Source organism: Tachysurus vachellii, chromosome 14 (assembly GCF_030014155.1).
Source record: "Tachysurus vachellii isolate PV-2020 chromosome 14, HZAU_Pvac_v1, whole genome shotgun sequence".
NCBI classification, from domain to species: domain Eukaryota; kingdom Metazoa; phylum Chordata; class Actinopteri; order Siluriformes; family Bagridae; genus Tachysurus; species Tachysurus vachellii.
The window spans coordinates 13126060-13144429 of record NC_083473.1 but is presented as its reverse complement, the minus strand read 5'-3'; positions in this window follow the sequence as shown (position 1 = coordinate 13144429).

Here is an 18370-nt window from a genome sequence, read left to right as displayed (position 1 = left end):
TAAACCATGCTATAGAGATCATGCCACAAGAGACATTAAACTTAACCATGCAAATTTTTATGAATTTGCAATCATAAGCCTGTTTTGACCTTACCATAACAACAGAGCAATGGAGGCAGTTTGGTAATTCTGTATGGAACTGTGTATTATGATCTCTCCACATGCAGAATGTTGTGGCTCGACCTCTGCCTTGTGTCTGTCACTACACACTGTTGCTGGTATCCTCTGTGGCTGCTAAATCCACAGCTGGTCTGCTCACATTCTCCCTGGTGTCTGAGCCATATCAAGAAACCAATCAACAGAAACCCAAGCCTAATACTTCACTGGCTGTAAATTATGTGCACACGTTCAGGCTGAGACACACACACACACACACACTCTCACACATGCAGTACTACTAATGGTGGCTTTCACTTCCCCCATTGCTTGCAGCTTGAATAACAGATGATCAGACCTAACATTAGTGCTGAAGGCCACAATCATTTCATTTCTACTGAACAAAAAAACCAAAGTGAAGGACATTAGTTCTTTACTTGTTCCTGATTAAATACATGTATGTGTGTGTTTAATATAATCTTAAAGAAGGTAAAAACTATTAAATACTATAATAAGAAAGTTGGTGATATTCTCAACTGCATGTTAGGCACTAAGTGAACAAGACCCATAGACTTAAAATTATATAAAAGTATAATTTTAAAAGTATATAATTCATAATCCAAAGTTTAATCATTTGTTGTACATTTTCTTTAATTACATCCAGAATGAATTACAGGGAAAGACAGCTATAAAAAAATGGAAATGTTAGAAATATTAGGCTTCATAAAGGAAATATTATGACTTTATCGACCTAAGCTGCTTTCAGATCTAGCATTCACTTTATCATACATGCCTTAGAAAACACCATGAATTATGATGAGAGAAGTAAATCAGAAAATGCTATCTTTGACTCTGGAGCCTATCTGTGGAACAATGAGCATGAAGCAGTATAAAGCATTATGAGGCAGTATAGATGAATGGATAGGACATGAATTCAGACTTATGGGCAATTTTGAGTTACCAGAACTCCAACCAGCATGTTTTTGGGAGAAAAAGACAAAATTGAAGTAGAGACCCTGAAGTTGTAAGGTCGGCAATGCTACTCAATGATTTATTGTGCTCCCTAGCTTCAAAATCTGGGCATGTAAAAATAGATAGAATTTTGAAAAATGTAAATATTTAAACCCTTTTCGAAGCTAAATATGGTGTAACTTGGGTACCTGTTCATTTCTGATTCAGTGAAGACTTCAGGTTAAGAATCAAAGGCCAAATCTCTTTAAATGCAGAGATACCATTGATGCTCCTTTTAATGAAAGCAGAACCGTTCTTTGTGTGAACTGTTGAATACAGCAGCACACAGGCACACTTCTTAAGCCTCAGGAGCCCAAAAGCTAAAGCTGAAGTCACTGCAGGCTGTTCTTTCACTACAGGGATCCTCTGTACAAAGGTTCACATGGGGTCCTCTGCACTGAAATCTTGCCATTTTCAATAATTAATGCACCTTTATTAGGTTGCCTCTGCCAGTTTTCCACAGGCATTTGGTATTCTCTGATAAGAGAGCCTATGGTTGTGTACAATTATTAATACCACTCACGCTTGGTCTACAGGCTCTTCTCACTCACCTTCCATCTGCACATAAGTAGTGTTCAGTAGGAAAACATTAGAGGTGAAAGTTTCTTTGCACTTATCTTCATCTGCAGCACTCAATGTCACTTTCTGTAGTGCTGAATATGCTGAATGCAAATGTACTTACTAATCAATTCTAATAGCGAGACAAGACCGTAAATATTCTGCCATATAACCTCATTAGGACAACAAGCCTCCAATCTTTCAGATCACTAGCTGTACAGCAGTAGCATATAATCCTCCATTAAACAATTTAGCAGGCCAATTCTCCCTCTTTAACTGGCTTACTGACTTTAGTTGGCTCATGTATTTTATAAAGGGATGTATTCACATCAGCTAACAAGGAGCTTATATGTGCTAGCCAGATCTGCACAAAAGTCAGAACATTTTAATTTAGTTTTTTTTGTGATGGAATACGGTGACACAGCTGACCCAGGGAAAGGAGGTATTTGGGTCACATAACCCATTAGGATTAGTGATTGTGCTCTCTGTGTTTGCTCTGAAGATTTAACTAGTGAATGGCGAGATGAAAGTGGAGCTCTGAGGCTAGTAAGCTGCCCATGCTAAGTCACATCACATCACATAGGCAGCACTGTTAAACAGCGGGGCCCTTTAAAGCCAGTTATCTCATTAACATGGCTGCAATTGAGGCAAAAAAGATGAGTCCAGCTGCACCAGTTCAGAGAACAGCTCTAATATTTTCACACAAAACCTGTACTCCACTATAGGTGATGGGGGAGTAAAAGTGAAATTTTTCTATCAGTGCTCTGATCCACTGCATCAGTGATCTGCTTCTCACACCATGCATGAAAACTGAAACGTTGTGTAAGGCAATGCTCAGAGCTATTATATAGAACAATAAAACCCAGAATATGAAAGCGTCTCTGGCTCTCACTGTAGAGTAGATTGCTTAAGACTCTTCAGGGAGCTCTGAAGTAGCCATTGCACTGATCTTTTCAAGCCAGAACAAGCTAGAATTTAGCTGAAAAAAATTGATCATGATAATACTGTCCCAGTGAAAGATGAACACACTGTGTTTCTTGGTAATTGTAAGCCATGGTGTTTAGTCAATGTTAAATATAGCACAGAATATGCATATTCAGAATAACACATCACTCTTTGATGTTATTGAGACTAAAATTAGGCTCCACTTTAATGTTTGAAGACATTAAAATGTGCTTTATATAAGAAAAAAAAACAACAGCTTTCCAGGCACTCTGTACAAATAGCCTAAGGAGAAACAAAAACACAATTTGGTATACATAGAAGTTCTATTAGTTACAAGACCCTATTCGGTCTCAAACAAATTCAGTGCACATTTGGATAATAAAACTTAGGATTCCTGCAAAACACACAAGCATGAACCATGTGTTCACAGACTTCGGCTGAAAAATAATTGCTCCTTACAAAGTGCAGTTTTTTTTTCTAACCCATCTTCTTCTATTAGTTCTGCACCAATGAGCATTATGGTGTGTCCTCACCTGCTCACGTGCACATTATACTTTTCAAGCAAGAGCATTTGCTTCCAACAGGGACAAAAGGCACCACAAAGCCACCTTCACCACTGAATAATTTAGCAAGTCTGGGATATGGAGATACGCTCAAACTATCTAATGAATTATAGCGGTTGCTAGGACACACATGCACACAAATTCAAATTAGCTGCATTAATAAGTTTTAATGTTTATAGCTATAATAAATGATCAGGTAACAAGCCAACCCATGTAAAGGATGAATAAATGCCAGAGAACAGATTTATTCTCCTTTCACATTTATTCTGCAAACAATTACAGCTAAATAGAAGAGAAATACCCTAAATGATTTGCAGAGATGGGTTTGGTTCACTAGACGACAACAAACAATGATCAGTGAGGTTATTGCTCCCTCTAGTGGTTGGTCAGTAAAAATAAGATTCATCTTCTCTTTAGACTTTGTCTAAATAAGACATTAACGCTGAAGACTCATTTAGTGACTAATAAGGACCTATATAAAGAAGAATCCAGAAAGTCAGTGAGTATATATTCTCTACATTTTATGTTCTTATATATTTAACATCTACAATAGGATTTTTTTCTATGTCAATTGCATGCACTTGTACTACTATGTTAAAAATCATTTTTGGATCAATTTAAATATAATCATGTATCAGTGATAGGACATGACTTCCCTCATAGACCTTAGATATTATTCTCTAGCACTTGCATACAGCAATCTGTAGAGCTTCCACAAGGGGGAGCTATTATCACCTAAGTGATACATTTTCTTGTTTCTAAGGAACACATCCAGAGTTGGTCCTCATCAAGAAACTAAGTCACAAATGCATGAATGTTAAGTTCATTCAACCTGAAATTTACCCAAATCCTTAACCCGTTAACCGTGCAGCTTTTTAGAATGTAAATTTTTCACCTAAATAGCACTGACGGTGCTTGTTTGCGACAGAGAAATCTGTGTGAAGATAAAGTGCAGTATGCTAGGCTATATTTAAATGACGACAAGAAGTCAGTATTAGGGTTAGGTATTATTTATTAGATACAGTGAGTAAATGTTTTAAGGCAGACCATTTTGGATTTTTGTGGGCAACAGAAGCAACAAGGGTTAGAAGAAAAATACATAAAATGTTATGAAGGTGTAGCTGACTTCTTTATAACTCAGAGAGTAGATTCATGCATCATATTGGTGCCAGTCATGTCAGTTGATTACACAGAGTCATTTATTTTTCATTTGGGATGATGTTTTTAAATGATAGAAAAAGACAACTGATTGTAAGCTTAGAATTTGAACCAAATTGTTGTAGCTTGCAAGTTTAACATGTGTGGTGCTCAGAGGAACCATGGCATTAAGAGACTTTTGGGGATTGTGTCCAAAAATGCTTGACTTTACTTTTTTTTCGAAATTTCTGATGCAACTTTTCTTCAAAGAAAGTTGCAAGCATAAAATTTTTTTAACTACTCCCATGATAGCTGTACATGTTCAGCACATGTGAACTGAAGAGGGCTGTGATGAATGTGGTTTGTGATCACACTATACATCTGCAGAAATGTGGTAATTTTGAAAAAAAAAAAACAAATGCATGCTCGTCAAAATACCGTGAAGTTTGCTAGAATTTGGGATAATTCTATGATCACAACATAGCGAAATTCCTGGAGAGACTCAAACAAGCAGGGCATTACATCATTTTAACACACAAACTAACACTTATGCTGAACTTTATCACTGAGTGATAAATGAACACTCATTCCGTCTTTAATTGTGTGTGTAATAGTTTTCTCCATGGTTCCACTGTTGAGCTGTAGATTTTAGCTCTCTAATCTAATTTCACAAGCCGTCATGAACCTTCACTGTTCACATCACTGTGTAGGTGATGTTGTTTAGGTTATGCCTTTGCAGTAATTACACTGGCTGGAACATATTTATTGAATTTGTGACCTAAGTGGCATGATTTTTTATTAGTGCTGGAATGAGACTACATCTGCCTGGGCAATAAGCCAGTTACTCCAAAACAAAGAAGCATGAAACTGGTACACTAGATCTCAATGTGAAAAATATCAGAGACACCAAACAAAAGATTTACCACCTGTAGGGTCAGGACAGCCATTACATTAAATAAAGACGTGCACAGGATTTTGTACAATACCCACTTCAGTTTCATAGTTTTTGTTGTCTTTTTTTGCACTGAACTTTCATAAGTACACATGCAGCTTGACTCGTTCTCAGTACTTTCCTTAAGACCATTTTTGAGATTATTTAAAAATATATTGCTTTAACAATACCAGTCGTTAATAACAGGTTTTTAGGAGCATATCAGTGAGAATAACATCATATATCCATGCGGAAACCTGTTCAGAAGCCGTTCTGACTTAAATGCAAAATCACATCCCTATATAAGGAAGCTATAAACATGACGCTTCTTTTGTCCGTGTCTTTTAAATTGGCCTTTTATTCTCACCACCCACACAACTATTTAGAAATGTGCAAAAAGAGACAGACAAGCATGCATACACCCACGTGATCACACACACACAACCACACACACACACACTGCGGTTTAGACTTCGCACATAAAAGTGTCTTTCGCTCATACACCTTTATGTTGAAATTCATCGTTACACATTTGGACAGTGCTTATGTGTGAACGCAAGTCACAGCTGAATTTCTGGGAAGACTGATGCAGCATATGAGAGGGACAAGCTCTCATTTTCAGAAAGGCTCATATTTGAGTGATGTTTTAATGATTATTTATCCTACAATGCACTATCAACTTTTGAGTCTTGTTAATAATGGATGTGTTAATAATAAGCAGTGTACCAACAGACTTGGTATATGGTAGGATTCATTGGATAAACTCATGAATTTCAACATCTTTCATTGACACACTCGGTTTTCACTTTGGTTCACAGGTTCCTATGTTACCCACAATTCTGGGTGACTGATTCTGACACCAGTGAGATTTAATGCAGCGTCTGACTCGCTTCGTAACTATTAAGATAGATTCACAGTTTTAAATAACATTATTTTCACTCTCGACAAATTTAGCAGAAGTGGAACAAAACTTTAATATTTCCACATTTGCTTTTTGTTGGCAATAATCTTGTCACCTAACTGTGATGAGTGATCGACATTTTCCTCTTCATACAGCAAACTGTATAGTCACTGTTTAAGCTTTAAGTGAATATGTCTGTGTGTTGAAGCGTTGCTTTGTTTACTTCTAATGTTGAGTTGATGTCACGCTGTAACGGGGAAGCAACTCATAGTTGCAAAGACTAACCCCAAGTTGGCGAGTAGGAATTTGAAGCTAAATTGGTGTTTTTATTGTTTTTTTCTTAGATGAATTTTGTTTTATATGGATTATAAGCTGCGAGTGCAGAATTATTATGTAGCAGTGCTTTAGTCCTTTAATCTGTCCATCACTTACAGTATACTCAAATAAGCTTCCAAGCTTTCATGCTAATACACCTTCAACAGTATCACAATCTCTAACCACACTTGCTGAGTTTCTGCTGTAACTCAATGTTGTATAACTTCACTGCTTTCTGACATATTTCTGAGAAAATAAGCACTTGCCTGTTTATTTTTAGGAGTTAACACACAAAACTGACCGTTAGCTTTTATGTTTTATGTTTATGTTATGTTTCTGTTTTATGTTTATGTTATGTTATGCTATCTGTGTGCCATACGATTGCTAACTGCTCATGGGAGTAATGAAAATACAGCACCAGCTAACACATTAGATAGAATCACTTAGAATAACTAAGAATAACTAACTAACTAACTAACTAACTTATAATAATTAAGCACATCAGATACATTTGAATGTAAATTCATTCATTCATTCATTCATCTTCTACCACTTGTCCGAACTACCTCGGGTCATGGGGAGCCTGTGCCTATCTCAGGCGTCATCGGGCATCAAGGCAGGATACACCCTGGACGGAGTGCCAACCCATCGCAGGGCACACACACTCTCATTCACTCACGCAATCACACACTAGGGACAATTTTTCCAGAGATGCCAATCAAGCTACCATGCATGTCTTTGGACCGGGGGAGGAAACCGGAGTACCCGGAGGAAACCCCCGAGGCACGGGGAGAACATGCAAACTCCACACACACAAGGTGGAGGCGGGAATCGAACCCCGACCCTGGAGGTGTGAGGTGAACGTGCTAACCACTAAGCCACCGTGCCCCCCTTTGAATGTAAATTGATTTAGAGAATTCTTAGTAAATTCCTGCATTGTTGTAAAATACCATTATAAATGTTCTAAATAAAATCTAAATATTTCAGTCACAGCGGTAAACAAAATAACTCTTACAGTCTCAATTAAGTTAATATACGCTTTTGTAACTCAGATCCTGGACAGTTTACCTCTTATACACTTGTGAATTGTATCTATTGCTTGTTTTCCTAGGCTTCCCCCTTTGGATTGGGATAAAGAATCGGTTTGCATTGCACTCTTATTATTGCATTGCACCAGATAAACACTGCTGCACATCAGTCCTCACAACCCTGTCAGGTCTGCCTTACCCACTGCAAAAAAAATCCTTCATTATATAGACATAATTACACACAAGCTTGCCATTCAGACTCTTTTGGTTATATAGTATGAAGAACAAAAGGGATTAAATTTGGAAACTTAGCTGCCATGGAGAAACAAAACAAACTGTAAGCATGATGAGTCTGTTCCACTTGCCGCTGGCCAATCACACAAGTTCACACAAAAACAGGACTGGGGTTTCACACACACACACACACACACATACACACACACACACACACACACACACAATTAGCTTGAAAATACTGCATTGTAGGTGGTTAGGTTTGGCTAGGTTTAGTTTATTGGTAAACAGTACAGATTTAGAAGCATTGCTATGCCAGTTTGCATGGTTTGGGTGTTTTTGTTGCATTGTCATAGTTATTAATTTGTTTGTCGACTTTCTTTTCTGTCCGTTCTTTTTTCAATTTCAGAGAAACTATGAGTGACAAATGAGTATGTTTGAGATAAGGCATTCCCAGCACTATAATAATATGAAGTATAACAACAATAACACATGGGGCTCTGAGAGATGATTAGAAACATAATAGAAAGAGATAATTAGTTTAATAGTTACATTAATTTTAGTTTCCTGAATGTACTGTATGATGTCTCATTTTTTGGATATTTGATAGAAAATATTGGATGGAAAGTGCAAAACGTTCTTATGTACACAATACTCAGGTGCTAATGGCAAGTAAATACACATTCATGTAGGCTTTATGTAACCTAAGCATGGCTGCGAATGGTACCAACGGTGTAATTTCTTGGACATGATCAAAGTATCTGTACCTCTGTGGATATAAATAATGTGCAGTTATTATGTAATTTTAGCATTATTGTGCACATTGTGACAATGATTAAATATTAGTCATTTGTTGTTAGCTAGCTAGTGTCACAAGCAGTGAGTGAAGATGGATGCCAGTGCAGAGCAACACTTTTAAATGGGCAAAACCCCAGGAACAATTAAAGTCAAAAAACAGGTGTGGGCTAGCAAACAGAGTAGACTAGACAAAACAAACCTGTGACTCAGACGATAATCCAAAAACCTGAACAATAATAAACAATGGCAAAAAGTGTTTACTTTTTGAGGTGAGTGTGAAATGAGATTCATTGGACATTGTGGTCTGTAATAGTGAAGACGTGTGCATAATCAGTAAGATGATGAACATGGCAGTCTCTGTTGGTGCTGTGTGTCTGTAACAGCCATGTTTGTAGACTGTGTATTTGAACAGTTTTAAGCATTAAAATGACAGCTAGCTTAAATATAAAATCTAGTTGAAGAGGAAAGTGTTCTGCAGTAATCTCACATTGCCTTGCTGACACATTGCAGAGCTTGGGGCAGGAGAGTAACTCGAAATCCATAACACAAGCTTTTTGTTTGGCTTTTTGACTCATTGTTCTTGTAGAAACAAAAATTTTATTGTTCTTCAGATGCTTTTTTTATTGGCTCTAATAATCGGGATGATGGCTAGTGAATAAGGCAGTGGTCATGAATCACAGATTACAAATATTAAAGCAGACCATGCTCAAGATTACATACAGATTTTCAGAGGTAAAGCCAGAACATTTATTTGTATATGTTAATTTTCCTCTACTGAATCCACTACAGTTCCTATTTTAGTCCTGTAGTACCTAATCAGACAGCAAAGAAACTGTACCAATCATAAAGGCTCTGCTAGTAAATGGCAGGGGGTTCTGTTGAGACACAGTGTTGGTTCCTGTGTAACTACAAGGTAAAACCTCTCCAGCTCTATCATCAAAAGAATTGTTATTGGGCAGGAAGTCCCATCTGGACAGAGTCTGCAAACTATAAAAGCATTTACCTACAGTTCGGGAAGCCCAAAATTAACTTAAGGTAAGATACCTAGGAATTCTCTGATAAAGTTTGAGCACCTTTCATCTAATGATGTAGTACAGCTTTGCAAATATAAGACTAATTGCTCATTTTGTTGCTATCTCCACTAAAAGCTGAGCAATGCAGTCAATGACTACCTGCACTGATATTTTTGCACAGTTACTAAGTATGGTATGAGGTGAAACTTGAATTAGCATTTAGGGAATTAGCAAACATGAAATTGATAGTTGAAATGCATAACCACAGAATTATCCTGATCATGATAATGAATTGATTTTTAATGAATTGATTGATTGTTAAAATTGATTTTTTAATAGAGCATTTTTCATAGTATAACCTTTTCCATGTTCCAGAATTTTATACAGTTTTATTATTTACAGACAATAATATTTTCTTGTCAGGGATATAATATTCATGTAGCAGCAACTATCCAATTACACCGAAGAATAAATGGCAATTTCTTTGATTTGCACTGTACACAGATGATCATATGCCTAGTGCACTCTAAAGCACATTAAAATTACATTTTGTATACTGCGACTACTTTTTTACTACTTGTGTTTTTAGTAGATAAAATTTGTGCTCAAACATGAGCCGGGAGAAAGAAGGTCTTTTGTTACGCTTACATTCGTTTCAGTCTTTTATCATTATTGCCACAAACTCAGGCTTAGTAGTTCATCCTGTCACAAAAAAAAATCATTAAACTTAAACACAATTTGATATCAAGTAATATTTTCCCCACAAAATAGTAAATGCCTGCCCACATTTACTCACAACATTAAAACCTCCAAAGAGCTGTCCTTTCAGGGGTACAATTATATGGTTGGAAAACTACACAAGGCTTTAAAGAGATACAGATAATTCTAGGTTTGGTATACTAAGCTGTGCCAGTTTTTTTTTTTTTGGTGACAAAATGCTATTTATAAGTGTAGAGCACTGGCTTATGTTCCTGACTTCTGCTCATGGATGGATAAGTAATTAGGCAACTTGGAAATCACATGAGATAAACATGAGTCCAGGTAGGGGAAATCACTCAAGGTCAAACACACACTCCTCTACAACAAACCAATGACATACCAGATCGAGTGGTCCCAAGAACATAACTATAAAGTGATTAGCAGAAGGTGGTTCTGGAATTCTCAGCGTTGAGTATTCCTTAATATTCTATATCCCATGACACCCACTGCTCTGGTTTATAGAAAATATGCCCTGCAGTGCTCAGAAGTAAAAAAGGAAAACTCCACTTGGATTGCATTTGGTCATTGTTAACATAGATTAATGTCATGGAATTAACATAGATTTTTCTACAATTGCATTTCATCTTTTGTTTTAATATTCGTATTGACAACAAATATATTCTCAGGGTAATATTCATCTTTTCCTCATTCCGTACCCTGCTTTTACTTACCCTGCTTTTACCTTGACAGCTTTGATGTGAGCCAAATGCAAGTCAGGTTATAGCAATGTTTTAAAGTAAATTATATTAAAACAATATTTGCGTTTTTGTATTGTTTTAATATAATTGTAAAATTTATACAAAATTGTTTTTGTATAAAGCATACGCTATGACACGTGATGGTTGTGCGATATGAGTGCAGTGTGTAATGACTGTGGCTAAAGGAAAATTTTTGCCTGTGCTGAGAGTTTTTTCTTCCTTTTTTGATTCTCCTCTGCACTTTCCATTATATTTACTGTGGAATACCTTGGAACTCACCAGAGCTTATGAACTTACCTCAACCTTTATTGTGTTTTTATATACAACTTCACCTTTTTGTAATATCCTTGATAAAGAAAGGTATTCTCTACATTGTCTAAAACAGTATTAAAGTTAAATTTTAGATCTTATTGGGAAATTGAAACGTATTCATCGATACACATACATTGATGGAGGAAGTAAAAACAGATAAAATGTAAGGTATGCTTTTATCATATAATGGTTTATAACGTTACATTGTGGTCAACGTAAAAGCCGGCATAGCTCTAGCAGGACAACAGAAACTAAAAGCCAGAGCTAGAATGTAACACAGGAATGAGGGCATCCTGACACATAGAACATCCTGCTATTCCAACATCAACAAAGCTGAGTGATCATGTAAAAAAGGGGGCAACAATATCAAAACCTCCCTCTTTACCTTCACTGTCTGTGCCCATGAAACCCCAAATCTAAACCTTTACCTAAGTGAAAGGTTGTTTATCAAAATGCCTGACTAAACAAATATTCTATATTCCTTGACTTAATGATTGAACCTGTGTCTAAGTTATGTTAGCTATTTCTCAGCTGGGGGGCTTCATAGAAAATAAATACTGCACTTTTTACTGTCATGTTACTAATAAAACAAAAAACCTGCCACTTCTGATCTGAGCAGTTTGTACAGATCATAAAAGGCCAAGTTTCATTCAGGCACTGTGGTGCAAGACCTTTCAGTGTTACCAGGTGATTGCTTCTGGTATTATTTATTTATGGAAATGTGTAATATGAGGATGAAATCAGTGCAGTTATTTTACTCTGTTTGATAGTGGAAACATTCTTATTGCTTTACTGATATTTAAATTGTACCAAATACTTTGGTTAAATGGTCGGTGTATACTGTACATAAACTGCACATTATTATTGAACTTGAATTATTGAAGTAGTGCTTAGACAGTTTACTGTTGAATGATTATGGACTAACTATGGGCTCATTTTATGCTTGTAAACAAACATAATAGTATTACTGTTTAAATATTTCTGTGTATGAAACCTGAACTACTATGAACAGTCTTTTGATTAACACATTTATCTCATTGAGCCAGAAAACATTCCATTGACTTTCCATCATGTGAACAGTTTTAACTCTGAGCTAACCCATAAAAACCTGTGTGTTAAAGTGATGGAACATTATCTTCTATATCCAAGGGATGCTTCACAAATCATTTCTGGATAACACATACAATATGTGAAAAGTTGCATGTGATAAGGTTGATGCAGCCCAGAATGGCCCAGAATATTCTTAAAAATAGCTGTCCTAAGCAGTCATGAGTGTATGAGCATGTGCCACCATTATCATGCTATGTGATGCATATATCAGCTTAGTTCATCAGTAATAATTGCTATTGCTACTGTACATGCATTTTTTGGTTAACTGAATTAGAACTAGTTTCATACAGACAGTATATAATAATCTGGAAATATGTGTCATTAATCAAAAACAAAATAATAAAAAGATTTAAAAAATTGTGTCTATGTGTGGTACAGTATACTGAAAATATCTCAAATGCTAGCAAGTGTCAGACATCTACAAGTTGGATGCAAGTGCAGGATTTTCTGAAACATTTGAAGCAGGTAATCTGACAGAGCAAGAAAAGTCTGTCTTCTTTAGGTGTGTGTATGTAACTGAGCACAGCTAAGGATGACCAAACAATAGAGAAGTGCAATATAGATATTGTGTGGATCATGTTACGTGGCATGTAGTTCTTGTGCTTCATTCTTCTGAGCTCTTATGCAAAGGATTGCACTATTTTCCATGATGTAGTAGCCATGGCAACAGGCATGCAAGAGGCATGCATAATGTCGTGTTTTGAGTTGATGTGAAAAATTGTTTAAAATACAAAAAAAAAAAAACAACAACAAAAAAAACAACCTTTTTTTTTGATAGAAAAATGTTACAAAAGAAAGCAAGCAACAATAAAGATGCAATTGTAACTCATTGATATTTAAGTTGTTGATTGAATTGTCACACATTATTAAACTGATTAAACTAACAGGAAATGTAGAGTTGTCAGCAGGTGCAAAATTTGTTCTGCAGGTTAACAATTAAGGTGAACAAAAGTTAATACAGGATCTATTTGACTGAACAATGAATTAATTGTTTCTCTGTACTATCAGTAATGCCACCATTTTGATGCTCATAAAATTGGACCCTGAGTGAAAAATTGTCCAACTACACTAACATTCAGTGAGCAGGAGGGCAAAGAACATCACCATGTGGAGGTAAACTGTGGAGTCAAAGAAACAACTCAAAATCTGAAAATGATTCAAACAATGATTTGAGTGACCAAGAGTCAAAGCCAAGAGCCTCGGCCAAACTAACTACAGGATGTTGAATTTTGGAACTCTGGAAAAACATAATTTTCCCATGAGAAAGTACAAAATGTCAAAGATCAATTGTACACAAACTGGGATTCTCCTCACTTCCAGTCAAAACCAGTGATAAATATATGGTCATGCTGCTGCAGTACTGTTGTGGTAAAAAGGCTGTGTTAGTACACTTAGGAGACAACTAGGAAGTTAGAAAAATGAAAAATATGTTTGCTTCACTTCTATGCAATATACAGATCATATATGCAAGGGACACATCATATATACTACATATGATGAAGTGCAAAATGATTCAGTTCCATGTGGACTTTTGCTCAAGTGATTAAGCCTTTGGGTTGTTAATCATGTTATTGTTGGGTTCCTTTAGCCCTATCCGCTCCAGGGGTACTGTATCATGTCTGACCCTGTGCTCTGACCACAAATTCCAAAAACTGGTATATTTAAAGAAAGGAATTTCACTGTGCTTTAATGTATACGTGACAAAAAGTAAAGGCTTCTTCTTTTAAATGGAGAATTATTGCAGGGTACTCCCACAACGTCCTAGGTTTAAGACAGGGCTCAAATGTTGTGCAAATGTTCCTCATGCACCTGAGAACCTCTGGGTATTTTCTTTTCCCTGTGAGTTATCTGCTTTTCCATTTCTTATTTAAGCATAGCCAGTTTGCAAGATTTCATATGATGTCTTTGGAATCTGACCTTTTGATACTGTTATTTGAATAATAAATGCATTCCATTCGAATCCTCATCCTCAGTGCAGTGTTTTCTTGTAAGTCAGGCTCTATTGTCTTTCCTCTCATCTATGTTAAAAACAACATAGTTCTCTTAGTATCATGGTACTAAACCTATTTGGTGCTAATTTGGTGCAAATTCTACCAAAAAAAAAAAAAAAAAAAAAAAAAAAAAAACTTTGTGTGTTCTTCTTTCAGCTACACCTAATAGGAGTCACTTATAAGGTTCATATTCCTGAGCAGAAGCTTGAATTTGTAAAATAACTTAAAATATTGCCAATATTATGAGAAGCAGAGTAGTGAAATGGAATTAAATGGCAGTCAAACACTTAATAATAATAATAATAATAATAATAATAATTATTATTATTATTCACCTGTTTTTTTTTTTCTCAAATTGGTCACCTGCTGTCACAATAAAGAGACTTAGACAGATGCGAGTGCCATTCAACAGCTTAATGAAAATCAGCAAACAATACAAAAACATTGGTTCAAGGTTAAAAAACATAGGTCCAAGTAAAAGGCGGATCAGGTGATCAACAAACAGGCTATCATAGTAAATACCTGAATACAAATTCCCATAAAATGAACAGATCCAAGAAACCAGAGTAGCATGGAATAAAAAAGGCTTGGTAAAATCAGAGCAGGCACTGCTAAATGTCTCTTTTGAAGTGTGTGTGTGTGTGTGTGTGTGTGTGTGTGTGTAATTGGCAACAGGTGACTGTGATTAGAACTGTGAACATGCTGGTAGTGTGTGGAGCTGGGTATTGGAGTTTAAAGATGGAGCCCACCAGTCAGCGCTCCCTTATCATTTGAGCTCTACCAACTGGGGAAAGAAGACCAACCAGTGTTTCTCTTGAGCCAGTCTAATGAGTCTAATGAGTCTCTTGAGTCTAATGTCTAATGGGAAGTGACTGTTCATGAACCTGACACGCTTTTTCCAGATGCTCTGTAGACTTGTTCTAGATGGAAGCATTTTATTTGTATAGCTCTTTTAACAAGGGGCATTGCCTCAAAGATGCTTTACAGAATTTAAGAAATAAAGAACTAAACGTTCAAGATTTATTATTAGACTTACATTAAAATGTATTTGTATTAATCCATATTAAGCAAGCCTGAGGCAACTGTGGCAAGGAAAAACTCACTGAGATGTAATGAGGAAGAAACCTTGAGAGGAACCAGACTCAAATGGGAACCTATCCTCATTTGGGTGACACCAGAGAATGTGATAAATAAATAAATAAATAAATAAATAAATAAATAAATAAATAAATAAATAATCTTATAAATCCAGAGAACACCTGAAGATTAGGATCCTTTTGGATACTGCGGGCCTTTTTTATATACTAATGTGTGTTAATGTTCTCAAAGGAGGATAAATATGACCCAGTATTGAACTTCTCAAGATCCTGCATTTATTTCAGTTATTTAGTTTACTGACAAAAGGCATGGTATTATTATTGTGCTATTCTTCAGTTTGATTAAAACTTTATTCTTGGAAATCTATCTATTGCTCTACTGTTTCCAATTCAAGCTGAATTTGCAGTGACTTGCTGAGTTACTTCTTTTGCTACACAGACAAAACTTTTTTATTCTGTCATATACATTCTGTTTACTTTCTTATTTTTGTAGCAACAGTGATTGAGAACAAACCTCAGGTGAGCCCTAAATATTTGCAATGTATTTTGTGTAGAATACTGTATGTGAACTGAAGGATATTAATTCACTCTGAGAACAGCATGATATATGACGCTCTAAACACCTTTGCCTTCAATGGTTCTGTCTAGTATCCAGGATGAAGATTTACACAACTGGCATGCTGAGCTGCTTTTATGGTAAGTCGATTACCTGATGTGTAGCCCAGAGTTTGTGCATTTTGTCCTCAAAGTGGTTATGCACAGAATAGAAAAGTCAAAGAATGTGTGTTGAGTGCCAGTATTCTCCCTGTGACAATGCCTATTGTTAAAAGTGCTATATAAATGGTATTTAATTGAATTTTAAATAGAGGTTTTACAAAACAGATTTAGAATCTTAATGAACAAGCCAGAGGCAACAGTGGGATGACATGAGAAAGAAACTTTGAAATGAACCAAAGTCATAAGGGAAACCAGCCTCTTCTGAGTGACACCAGACAGATTGATTATTAACTCATTATAATATACAGAAGGCATGGAAGCATAAAGACAAATGGTACTAAAACATTAAGTCAAGTAATGGGGTTAGCAAAGTGAACTCTTTATGATTACAGAAGCATTTCTTAAGTTACAAATATACTTAGATGAGGTTTTTAATAATGAGACATAATACACAGAAGGTCATTTTTAAAATTATTGTTCTTGTAATGTTGTTACAGTGGTGGATAATCAGAAGCTACCATTATCAAATGTGTACTAATTATTATCCAGTTCTTATTCACTATTATTGGGAAGTCTTTAAGATATTGGAGTTCTGCTCAGAAGGTTGTGAGTTCAATCCCAGGACCATTGTTAGGCCCATTATTAAGGCCCTTAACCCTCGACTACTCAGCTGTGTGATTGAGATAAATGTAAGTCACTAGCTCTAATAAATTTCTAGAATGTTATAGTACAAATGTGAATAATGTGTATGATATTTTAATGAGGTGTTTCCAGGGATTTTATTTATTTTTTTCACAGCTAGACAGCTGCAAACTGTTTGAGAACCCCTGCATCAGTGTATCCATGTGGAACCACCCATAACAACAGCAAAATATAAGCAGCAAGTGCAGAAATCACCAAGCAGAAGTACATCTGGGGAAAAAAAGGAACTGTGGTCAGTCAGATGGAAAAAATATTAAGTATAGTTAACATAAAAATATTACCTTCCTCAGCAAAACATGATTTCATTGCTTATACTAAACTTAATTAGAGCGATCAATTAATGTTGTGTTACTTCAAATGTTCTGAAATCTCACGAGGATGACGGCACCGATGGGAACAGTAATTGTATTGTAGACAACGTAGGCAATTAAAACGTGGTAGAAGAGTGCAGCGGTAATATGTCTATTACAATACGCCAGTGTTTCAGCTCAGGTGTGAACTCTGTGTTCACTTTTATTCAGGGCTGTGAAAATACACAACCAAATCAAATTGGACTACTGTAAACTAGTGAAAAATAATTGTGTTAATGCAACTCAATTCAGTCATGTAAAAGTATGTACACATTTGAATTTAGTAAATTCACAAAGCTGTTTTTTTCCCTAGTGTGGGCCAATAGAACATGAGCTAAAACACATTCTAATTTATTTACAGCCATCTGAATTCAGCTCATTGAAACAGTCTTGATGACCAGCTTACAGCGCCACAACATCAAAAATACCCAGATGTTCTGTGAGACACGGATGAGTCCATAAGAAAGATCCGAGGAAGCCTCAAATGACCCCACTCACTCCTAATAACCACATACACATCTGAGCAAACAGATTGGAGCCAGAAAAAAGGTGAGTGGATGAGAAGAGGGTTGTTATTTTTGGACGAGCTCATTGATATATGATCCCTGGAATGAGTTTAAGCTGCTTAGGTTGTAACTGTATACATTAAAATGCTCTGTTGATTCCTATTCGGCTTGCCATGCTCTTCTATAATACCATACACATAACAAAAAAACAAGCAACTGTCGATAACCCCACAGAGTAGTCAGTTTTCTTCAGTGTTGGCTTTTCTTTTAACAATGGTACTGAACACCGGGGAGTGGCATGAGAGTGGCATGTATTTCAGCTTTTAATCTGGGGAAGTGGTATGCACATATGAAAATCTTAGAACATATGCAGTGAGTAAAAGTACTGCTACTGTACTGAGTAATTACTTTACATCATGCTTTTCTGTTTACATACCTACGGTTCACACAACTAACTGAGGAATGTATGTTTCAAACGATTATGTGAACTGCACAACTCTGCTGTGCTGAAGTGACCATCACCTTCATTATCAACAGTAAATAGAGAAATGAAACATTAGATGTATAATATACTTATCCATATCTGGAAGTTGAATCA